We start from the raw sequence: 11,975 nt of genomic DNA, 5'->3' as shown, positions 1-11,975 counted from the left end.
CCAAGCCAAGCCAAGCCAAGCCAAGCCAAGCCAAGCCAAGCCAAGCCAAGCCAAGCCAAGCCAAGCCAAGCCAAGCCAAGCCAAGCCAAGCCAAGCCAAGCCAAGCCAAGCCAAGCCAAGCCAAGCCAAGCCAAGCCAAGTCAAGCCAAGCCAAGCCAAGCCAAGCCAAGCCAAGCCAAGCCAAGCCAAGCCAAGCCAAGCCAAGCCAAGCCAAGCCAAGCCAAGCCAAGCCAAGCCAAGTCAAGTCAAGTTGAGCCAAGCCAAGTCTACCCTTGCCAAGCCAAACCAAGCCAAAATAAATTAAACCAAACCAAACTAAACTAAATTAAACTAAACTAAACTTAACTTAACTTAACTAAACTATGGAGTGCCTCAAGTTGAATCTGGAATTGTGAATATCACCTGCAACTTGTCCACATCCAACCACATTGACACCATGGCCAAGAGTGATCACCAGTGCTCCAACAACCTCAATAAACTGAGGAAACCCAGCACTTCTCTAATGACGTTACCAGTTTCTACAGGAGCAGGACTATAGAAAGCATTCTATGCAGATGCGTCACAGCTTGGTTTGGCAGCAGCTCTGCCCGAGACTGCAAGAAATGACAGAGAGTTGTGAACACAGCCCAGTTCATCCTGCAACCCTGCAACCCTGCCTCCCCTCCACCCCCTCACATCAGGCTGCCTCGGGAAAGCAGCCAACACAATCAAGGGTCAATAACACCCTGGTCATTCCCTCTTCTCCTCTCTCCCATCGGGCTGAAGAGACCAAAGATTAAAAGCACATGCCACTCGATTCAGGAACAACTGAACGGCACGGTGGAGCAGCGGTAGTGACCCGGGTTCAATCCTGACTACGGGTGCTGTCTGTATGGAGTTTGCACGTTCTCCCCGTGACTGTGTGGGTTTCACCGGGTGCTCCGGTTTCCTCCCACACTCCAAAGATGTCGGTAAAAAAAAATTGTAAATTGTCCCGAATGTATAGGATAGTGCTAGTATATGGATATTGCTGGTCGGCATGGACTCAGTGGGCCGAAGGGCCTGTTTCCGTGCTGTATCTCTAAATTAAACTGCACTCTAAGCTAAACTAAACGTCTTCTCCTCTGTTATCAGACTCTGGGTAAACCTCTCACATGGCAAGGATAAATGCCCGATCTTCCAATCTACCTCGTTGCGGCCGATGAACTTTTTTTTGAACCTGCACTTTCTCTAATGCCGTACCACTATATTATGCACTCTGTTTATTTCCCCTTTTGCACTACATGATGTATGCATGCGTGGTGCATCGGAAGGAACTGCAGATGCCGGTTTATATCGAGGAAAGTCTGAAGAAGGGTCTCGACCCGAGACGTCACCCATTCCTTTTCTCCAGAGATGCTGCCTGGCCCGCTGAGTTACTCCAGCAATCTAGGGCCTGTAACTCGTTGTATGGTGCCGTGATCTGCCTGGGCACCAAGCAAAACAAAGTTTTTCACTGTACCTCGGTACATGTGACACTTATAGGCCAACACGAAATCTACCACAAACCAGGATTCAAGCAAGAATCGGACTGGAGGTTTATTGAGAACGGTGGAATTAAGGGGCCATTTGTGCAATAGACACAAAATTGGCTCAGGGGCTGCCCGCTAAAGGTGGCGCTGAGTCAATGGTCTATAGACGAGGAAGTGTTTCACTGTGCAACTCCCAAGGGGTTAGACAGCAGTTCATTAATCTTTGCAGTGTTTATAGATGTCTCAGGCCACAGAGCAAGATTGTAAAGTTTGCAGATGATTCAGTAAGTGGGAAATGGAACTGGGTGGGAAATGATCCCGTAGAGTTGAGGAAAAGTTTAAGAAGGAACTGCAGATGCTGGAAAAATCGAAGGTAGACAAAAATGCTGGAGAAACTCAGCGAGGGAGGCAGCGTCTATGGAGCGAAGGAAATAGGCGACGGTTCGGGTCGGGACCCTTCCAGAAAAAGCAGATCAATTTTTCAAAACATGGTCTCCGTTCACTGAATTTCTTCAACAACAGATTGGTTGAACTCAAATTTAAAACCGATGCTAGGGAGGGGGGGGGGGGGGGGGGGGGGGGGGATGGAGGGGTATATCTCCATCTCCTTCTTTCTTATTTCTCTTCTTTCCTCTCGTAGTTTAGGGGCCGTTTCTTTTCCATTTTTCATTTTTCTTCATTTTCTTCATTCTTTCCTTTTTTCTTTTTTTTTTTGGATTCATGTATTAATGTTAAAAATGAAGCTGTACGGAAATTGTACAACTCCCACGTCGATGGCTTTATTCTTGTTCAATTGCTTCTCATAAAATAACTTCCAAAAACAAAAAAAATCTTCACCTACAGGGTACAGGGTCTTGGTGAGACCACACCTGGAGTATTGCGTACAGTTTTGGTCTCCAAATCTGAGGAAGGACATTATTGCCATAGAGGGAGTGCAGAGAAGGTTCACCAGAGTGATTCCTGGGATGTCAGGACTGTCTTATGAAGAAAGACTGGATAGACTTGGTTTATACTCTCTAGAATTTAGGAGATTGACAGGGGATCTTATAGAAACGTACAAAATTCTTAAGGGGTTGGACAGGCTAGATGCAGGATGATTGTTCCCGATGTTGGGGAAGTCCAGGACAAGGGGTCACAGCTTAAGGATAGAGGGGGAAATCCTTTAAAACCGAGATGAGAAAAACATTTTTTTTCACACACAGAGAGTGGTGAATCTGTGGAACTCTCTGCCACAGAGGGTAGTTGAGGCCACAGTTCATTGGCTATATTTAAGAGGGAGTTAGATGTGGCCCTTGTGGCTAAGGGGATCAGGGGGTATGGAGAGAAGGCAGGTACGGGATACTGAGTTGGATGATCAGCCATGATCATATTGAATGGCGGTGCAGGCTCGATGGGCCGAATGGCCTACTCCTGCTCCTAATTTCTATGATTCTACATCTTAAACCTATGTCCTCTGGTTCTCGATTCCCCGACTCTGAGCAAAATCTATTCCTCTCACGATTTTGTACACCTCTGTGAGACCATCCTCACCCCCCTGCACTCCAAGGATTAATGTCCTAGCCTCCTCAATCTCTTTGTATAGCTCAGTCCCTTGGGTCCTGGCAACAGCCTTGTAAATCTTCTCTGTCCCCTATCCAGCTTGACAACACCCGTCCTGTAACATCAACGAGCGGCTAGCATCTGAACAATGGGCCGAACGGCCTTCCTTTGGAGAAGTTCATAAGTTCCTATGACTTGAGGGGAAAGCTCACGACTTATTTATCTGACAGTGGCATTTTGAAAAAATATTAATTCGGCGGCACGGTGGTGCAGCGGGTAGAGCTGCTGCCTCACAGCGCCAGAGACCCGGGTTCGATCCTGACTACGGGTGCTGCCTGTACGGAGTTTGTACATTCTCCCCGTGACCTGCGTGGGTTTTGTCCTGGGATCTCCGTTTTCCTCCCACACTCCAAAAACAATAGACAATAGGTTCAGGAGTAGGCCATTCGGCCCTTCGAGCCAGCACCGCATTCAATGTGATCATCCCCAATCAGTACACCGTTCCTGCCTTCTCCCCATATTCCCTGATTCTGCTATATTTAAGAGCCCTATCTCTCTCTCTCTTGAAGTTTGTAGGCTAATTGACCTGGTATAATTGTAAACTGTGTACAGGATAGTGTTAGTGTATCACAGGTTGGCACGGACTCAGTGGGCCAAAGGGCCTGTTTCCACGTTGCATCTCTAAACTAAACTAAACTAGTTAACGGAAGACAAAAGTGCTGGAGAAACTCAGCGGGCGAGGCAGCATCTATGGAGCGAAGGAAATAGGCGACGTTTCGGGCCGAAACCCAACCCCTGGCAATTAGGAACAGAGACCGGAGTAGACCATTACGTCTTTTGAGCCATCTAGCGCTTAATTAAGTCATGTCTACTCTGCATCATAATTCTATTAAGTTGCCCAGAAATGTATCTAATACCTTATTAATCTCATATGAAATTCTCCTCACCTTAAACCCTTCACTGTGGGAATTTGAGATTGTTCCATGGAAATGTCCTTATGAAATTCCCTTTACAACCAGTCCCCTTGGTCTGATTGGCAGTCTTTTCCATAAACACACTGGGACCTAAAACAGCCTTTGTCAATGGTGCCTTATTTAGTGAAATAAATTAGTGTTAATGAGAGGGGATCTGATTGTAACATATAAGATTATTAAGGGTTTGGACACAATAGAGGCAGGAAACATGTTCCCGATGTTAGGGGGAGTCCAGAACCAGGGGCCACACAGTTTAAGAATAAGGGGTAAGCCATTTAGAACGGAGATGAGGAAACACTTTTTTGTTGTGAGTCTGTGGAATTCTCTGCCTCAGAGGGTGGTGGAGGCCGGTTCCCTGGATACTTTCATGAGAGAGCTAGATAGGGCTCTTAAAGATAGCGGAGTCAGGGGATATGGGGAGAAGGCAGGAACGGGGTACTGATTGAGGATGATCAGCCATGATCACATTGAATGGCGGTGCTGGCTCGAAGGGCTGAATGGCCTCCTCCTGCACCTATTGTCTATTGTCAACTTTGTAACTAGGTACTGACATTGGGTGAAAGAAAGACACTGACTGCTGGAGGAATAAATCTGTGTAGTTTTGGGTCATGGTTAGATTGATTAATGGTGGGGTGGGGAATGGATAGATATCCCTCCATACCTGTCCTATCCATGTACCTGTCTAATTGCTTCTTAAATATCACCCTAGTCCCTGCCTCAACTACCTCCTCCGGCGGCTCCTTCCATACACCCACCACCCTCTGTGTGAAAAGATCACCCCTCAGATATGTTCTCCTCTCTCACCTTGAGCCTATGCCCTCTGGTCCTCGAATATGAGTTTCATTTGGTGCCATGTGTACCGAGGTACAGTGAAAAGCTTGTTGTTGGCCTTTATAACAAGAGGAACCGAATACAGGAGCAAAGAGGTCCTTCTGCAGTTGTACAGAGCCCTAGTGAGACCACCACACCTGGAGTATTGTGTGCAGTTTTGGTCCCCTAATTTGAGGAAGGACATTCTTGCTATTGAGGGAGTGCAGCGCAGGTTTACAAGGTTAATTCCCGGGATGGCAGGACTGTCATATGCTGAGAGAATGGAACAGCTGGGCTTGTACACTCTGGAGTTTAGAAGGATGAGACATACACAGAACATATAGTCCGAGGGTCCCCAAAGATGAGGTAGATAGATAGTGGCTCAGGACCGCGTTCTAGATCCCCCTACTCTGGGCAAGAGACTCTTTGTGTGTGTGTGTGTGTCTACCCTATTAGCTGTATCTATTCCCGATTATAGACAGACACAAAAAAAAGCTGGAGTAACTCAGAGGGTCAGGCAGCATCTCTGGAGAGAGGGAGTAATCATTTTCTCCAGAGATGCTGGCTGCCCGGCTGAGTTACTCCGGAGTTTCTTGTCTCCCAAGTTGAGTGTAAACCAGCATCTGCAGTTCCTTCCTACACTTTTTTCGTGTCCACTGGTGTAAACCGGCATCTGCAGTTATTTCCTACACATCCCCCCCACCCACACGGTGTAAACTAATTCCTCCAAAGGTCAGGTTTAATTCGACAGGATTTGCAGTCCCTGGAGGTGAGGAGTGACTAAAGGGAAGCCACGAAGTCTCTCTCTGTGGCCAGGGACGGAGTTGCTGCTGCTGCTGCTGCTGTTGCTGTTGCTGTTGCTGTTGCTGCTGGCGAAGACAGTTTCTCGTCGACTTCCTGTTCCTTCTGGCTGTGTGTGTGTGTGTGTGTGTTGAAGTGAGTGTGTGTGTGTGTGACCACTGTACGCAAGCGCCGGCCTGGAGCATTTCACCCCGGCGTTAGTTTCATCCAAGTGGTGAATGAACTGGGCTGAGTGAGTGAGTGAACAGCGCGCCTACATAGTACAGACCAGCCTCACGTTGCAGGTACGCCTTACACCTCCACCTCGACATGTTTGCCTTTTATCCCCCCCCCCACCCCACCACCCTCCTCCTGCTTCGCCCCTCCGCTATTTCTGTAAGAAAACTGCCCCAGATACTAACCTCCAAAACTTTCCACTCAACTTTCTTTTGTCGAGGGGTACATCAAATATTGTTGTTGTTATTGTTGCCTATGATGATGAGGGGGAGAGGAGGGGGGGAGAGGGAGAGGGGTATGGAGAGTGTATGTGGGGGGGAGGAAGGGGGGGGGGTCGATGATGGTGGGGAATGGGTGGATTTTGAGAAGAGTGTGTAATGGGTTTTTTTCTCTAACGCGGCGCTGCTGATCTTTGAAAACAAAAGCTGTCGAGTCTTGTAAAAAAGAGAAAGTTGAACGCTTTCCCCATTGTAAGTCATTTGAAACGGGCTGTGTGTTCAACAGTGTGGGTGGGTTGGTGGGTTGGTCGGCATACAGTGGCTTCTCCGGCTTGAAATCTCGCCACAACACACACACACACACACACACACACACACACACACACACACACAATAATATGTAGGTAGTGTTTTAAAATTGATTAAAAATTGCCTCTCTCTCTCTCTCTCTATCTCTCCCCCTCCCCTAATTTCTCCTCTCAGTTTCTTTCTCTGTGTTATGTTCAGGCTTGCGGTTAATTAGGTGTGCGAGGAAATATAATTTAACACGCGGTTGTTCATAATGTATATTAAAAAATATATATTTCATCGGAGCCCAGTGACAAAAGAAGGGGTCTTTCTTATCTGGAGTCACTTCAAGAGATTCTCGCACCAATGTTCTCCTGAGGTTGTATTGTATGTATATCCTCCCCCTCCTCTCCTCCCTCCCTCTTCCCCCCCCTCTCTCCCTCTCCCCCCCCCCCCCCCCCCCCCCTCTCCTCTCCCCCTCTCTCCCCCCCCCCCCCCCTCTCTTCCCCCCCTCCCTCCCTCCCCTCCCCCGTCTCTCTCCTCTCCCCTCTCCCCTTCCCTCTCTCCCTCTCTTTCTCCCCCCCTTCTCTCTCCCTCTCTCCCTCCCTCTCCCCCTCTCTCCCCCCCCTCTCCCCTCTCCCTCTCCCCCCCCCCCCTCCCTCTCCCTCTCCCCCCCCCCTCTCCCCCCCCCCCTCCCCTCCTCTCCCCTCCCTCCCCCCTCTCCCCCCCTCTCTCTCCCCCCTCTCTCCCCCCCCCTCCCTCTCTCCCCCCCCCCCCCTCTCTCCCCCCCCCCCTCCCCCCCCTCTCTCCCCCCCCCCCCCTCTCTCTCTCCCTCTCCTCCCCCCCTTAAACTGGAGAGGGAACCCAACAGTGTATCAAGAAGGTATTTAAGAAGGAACTGCAGATGCTTGAAATATCGAAGGTAGACAAAAGTGCTGGAGAAACTCAGTGGGTGCAGCAGCATCTATGGAGCGAAGGAAATAGGCAACGTTTCGTCCCGAAACGTTGCCTATTTCCTTCGCTCCATAGATGCTGCTGCACCCGCTGAGTTTCTCCAACACTTTTGTCCACCAGTGTATGAAGAAGGAACAGCAGATGCTGGTTTCAACCGAAGATAGGCGCAACATGCTGGAGTAACTCAGCGGGACAGGCAGCAGCATCTCTGGAGAGAAGGGAATGGGGGACGTTATGAGTCGGGGACCCTTCTTCAGACAGTGAGAGAAGATTTACGAGGATGTTGCCAGGACTGGAGGGTGTGAGCTACAGGGAGAGGTTGAGCAGGCTGGGACTCCATTCCTTGGAGCGCAGGAGGATGAGGGGAGATCTTCTAGAGGTGTATAAAATCATGAGAGGAATAGATCGGGTAGATGCACAGAGTCTCTTTCCCAGAGTAGGGGAATCGAGGGCCAGAGGACATGGGATCAAGATGAAGGGGAAAGGGTTTCATAGGAATCTGAGGGGCAACTTTTTCCACACAAAGGGCGGTGGGTGCATGGAACGAGCTGCCAGAGGAGGTAGTTGAGGCTGGGACTATCCCAACATTTAAGAAGCAGTTAGACAGGTACATGGATAGGACAGGATTGGAGGGATATGGGCCAAACGCAGGCAGGTGGGACTAATGTCGCTGGGACATGTTGGTCGGTGTGGGCAAGTTGGGCCGAAGGGCCTGTTTCCATACTGTATCACTCTATGACTCTATGATTATGAGTATATGAATTAGCCCAGAATTAGACTCCTTATTAATAGCATCTGGTTAATAGCTAGTTATTTGAACCTGGCTTATTTTGTTCATAGTAATTGCAAGTATGACTGAGATCTGTCGAACTATATTTTTATGCAATGTCATTGCTGCTTGCTATAATGTGTTACTGTGTCAGGTTAGCAAATAAATGGAACTTCCATTCCTTTCCAATAACCCTTTCTGGCTTAAGCCCTCCCTTCACCACCTCCTGTTTAAATTCCATTTGGAATATTTTGGAGGACCAAGAACAATATTAAATCCCAAAGACAGACACATAATGCTGGAGTAATTCAGCGGGACAGGCAGCATCTCTGGGGAGATGGAATAGGTGACGTTTCGGGTCGAGACCCTTCTTCACACTAAATGGGCACTGTTTCCCCCTCCCCATCTCCATCCAGTGAAGGTTTGGGTCTAACTGAGGTGTACAATAGCCACGTGTTGCAAGGTGTTGTAACTGCGGCAATCTGGGAACAGCCCCGTTCAAACCGATCAAATCTGCTTGAAATAAATAGAATCGAGACAAACTCGAGCACTGTAGGTCCAGTGGCACGGAGGGCCAACAGTCGAGATGCTGCCTCACAGCGCCAGTGACCCCGGGCACGTGGTACGTTCTCCCCGTGACTGCGTGGGTTTTCTCCGGGTGCTCTGGTTTCCTCCCACACTCCATAGACGCAGAGGTTTGTAGGTTAATTGATGTTGGTAAAATTGTGTATTGCTCCTTGGCTGTAGGTTAGAGCTACTGTACAGGTGATTGTTGGTCAGCGCGGATCTGATGGGCCGTGAACTAACTTAAACTCTGCCCATGGGATTGTAGGTTAATTAGCTTCTGTAACTTGCCACTTGTATGTAGGATAGAACTAGTGTATGGGTGCAGATTTAGTGGGCCGAAGGGCCTGTTTCCACGCTGTATCCTTCAACCTAAATTAAAAGGCAGAGTTAAAGGGAAGTTACAGAGCGCAGGATATGCTGTCGTTCTCAGCCTCGTCGTGCAGCAGTTCCAGAGATAAACTCCAACATCTGCAATGATGTAGAGGTGAATCAGACACTGTACAAACGCAAAAAGCTGGAGTAACTCAGCGGGCCAGGCAGCATCTGTGGAGAAAAGGAATAGGTGACGTTTCGGGTTCGAGACCCTTTTTCAGACTGAGGGGAATCGGACAGTGCCCTAGCTTGAGGAAGGATGGTGCCAACTCGACCACAGCTCCAATGCTTCAATATGACCGTAAAATGCTCAAGATCGTGAGGATCGAGAATATAGAACAGTACAGCAGATTCAGATTCAGATTCGGATTCAATTTTAATTGTCATTGTCAGTGTACAGTACAGAGACAACGAAATGCATTTAGCATCTCCCTGGAAGAGCGACATAGCAAACAATTTGAATAAATAATAATAAGTGTCGGGGGGGGGGGGGGGGGGTGGTGATTGGCAGTCACCGAGGTACGTTGTTGAGTAGAGTGACAGCCGCCGGAAAGAAGCTCCTCGACCTGTGGTTCGCAACGGAGAGACCTGTAGCGCCTCCCGGATGGTAGTCAGTCCAGGTTGGGGTGAGAGCAGTGACAGGAACATGGTGTCTGAGCTGAACATGGTTTACACTAATCTTCTTAAAGGTCTTAAGACGTCTAAGAAACAGTTGGACAGGGACATGGATAAGACGGGTTTGGAAGGATATGGACCAAACGCAGGCAGGTGGGACCAGTGCAGCTGGGACATGTTGGTCGGCGTGGGTAAGTTGGGCTGAAGGGCCTGTTTCCACACTGTATCACTCTATGACTCCTTTGTTAACAGAGGGTTTGTGTGCTGCAAAGATTGTCCCAGTGTAAACACCGTCCCTTCTCTGTTCCCACCTCCCTGTTGCTCATCCCAGACCCTGTGTGCCATTGGCAGCCATTGCCATTATTGTAACAGGTAGTAGCCATTGGAGCAACTCAAAGGAACTATTGACCATTGAGGTCAGGCAGTATCTCTGGAGGACACGGACAGGCAACGTTTTGGTAAAGGAACTGGGCCCTTGTGTTCTGGACGGGGGATTGGGAAGAAGGAAGTAAAACTTGCATTTATATCGAATCTTTATAGCAAGCATTACTTTAAGGCCAGTGGGACAAAGTTTAAAGGAGATGTGTGGGGTAGTGTTATGCACAGAGAGTTGTGGGAGCATGCAACGAGCTGCCATGGGGTGGTGATGGAGGCAACTCTACTGCTGCGAAACACAATACTACCCTACTTAACTCTGCACCTTGGTGATTGCCAGTTTGAATCTGATGCAATAGTGGCGTTTCAGAGGCTTTTAGATAGGGCTGGATATTATAGCGGAGAGACACAAAATGCTGGAGTAATTCGGTGGGTTAGACAGCATTCCCGACGTACATGGATAGGTAAAGTTTCGAATGTTTAGACTACAGAGATACAGTGTGGAAACGGGCCCTTCGGCCCATCGAGGCAGCGCTGACCAGCGATTTCTCCCCCCCCCCCCCCCCCCCCCCCCCCCCCCCCCCCCCCCTAGCACTATCCTACCCACACACACACACACACACACACACACACACACACACACACACACACACACACACACACACACACACACACACACACACACACACACACACACACACACACACACACACACACACACACGGGACAATTTACAATTTTACTCAAGTCAGTTACATCTTTGGAGTGTGGGAGGAAAACGCAGCACCCAGAGAAGGATCGAACCCGTGGTCTCTGTATGCGCGCCCGTAGGCAGCATTGAACTCTACTGTGCCTGGCGCTGTGTGAGTGCAGCTGAGTTCGTCCAGCGATGTGCGGTTTGCTCAGGATTCCTCCAGCGATTTGCGCTTTGTTCCTTGATTCCAGCCCCTGCAGTTCCTTGTCCCCCCCCCCCCCCCCCCACTCCCCATTTTCTAACGAGCCCGATATTTACGCGTCTATCTCAAAGCTGATGCCTTCTCGAAAGAAGGTGCCTTGACTTGCCATGCCACCTACATAGATTTGCGTACATGCCTGCCTTTTGTGCTGCAGCCCAGGTATACTGCATGGAAACATGCCGTCACTGGTCACAATGCTGCTTCCCTTGCTAGGCTTGTCCCACACTGTTCAACAAGCCTCAGGAATTCCCACCCCCTCACTTTGCTGATATTTTGCAGAATAATTGCTCCTGCATTTCTTGCATCTTTCTCATAGCAGTGCGGAGTTATACAACGTGGAAACAGCAGCGTGGCTCAGCGGTAGAGTTGCTGCCCTCCAGCTCCAGACACCCCCCACGATCCTTCCTGACTACTGGTGCCGTCTGTATATAGTTCTCACTGTGATCGTGTGGGTTTTCTCCAGGTGATCCAGTTTCCTCCCACACTCCAGGTTTGTAGGTTAATTGGCTTCATTAAAATTATAAATTGTTCCCAGTGTGTAGGATAGTGTCAGTGTGCGAGGTGATTGCACGGACTCGGTGGGCCGAAGGGCCTGTTTCTGTGCTGTGTCACAAAGTCTAAACACCCTTCAGCCCAACTCATCCATGCTGACCAAGGTACCTGCTGTGCCACTAGTTTCTTGTTACCCCTCCAGAAGGTTTATTGCTCCAGACACCAGCGTCTGCAAACTCTTGTGTTGTGCAAATTGAAACATTGAGTCATTCCCTGACCACCTTGTGATGTTGAGACAACGTGGGCCATCGCTTCACCTCCTGTGGGATCCTGCATGTTTAGTTCAGTTTAGCGATACAGCGCGGAAACAGGTCCCAGGTCTCATCAAGTCCACATCGCCCAGAGATGACACTATCCTACACACACTAGAGGCAATGTGCAATTTACAGAAGCCAATTAACCTACAAACCTGCAAGTCTTTGGGACGTGGGAGGAAACCGGAGCACCCGGAGAAAACCCACGCAGGTCACGGGGGGACA

The 11,975-nt window shown here is 49.3% G+C and overlaps 1 protein-coding gene across 1 annotated transcript in view; it reads left to right on the top strand.

The window, feature by feature from the left end:
- Window positions 1-5,708: 5,708 nt before the first annotated feature.
- The window catches only part of slc45a3 (solute carrier family 45 member 3), a 99,405-nt gene continuing 93,138 nt past the window's right edge, over window positions 5,709-11,975 (top strand). The window contains exon 1 of the mRNA XM_055654953.1: window positions 5,709-5,898. The gene's annotated coding sequence lies outside the window, so the exon portion shown is untranslated. The remainder of the gene's footprint in view (window positions 5,899-11,975) is intronic.

Source organism: Leucoraja erinacea, chromosome 24, assembly GCF_028641065.1.
Source record: "Leucoraja erinacea ecotype New England chromosome 24, Leri_hhj_1, whole genome shotgun sequence".
In the NCBI taxonomy this organism is placed as follows: domain Eukaryota; kingdom Metazoa; phylum Chordata; class Chondrichthyes; order Rajiformes; family Rajidae; genus Leucoraja; species Leucoraja erinaceus.
Note: the sequence above shows the minus strand (reverse complement) of the source record. Positions and strands in the feature narration are given on the sequence as shown.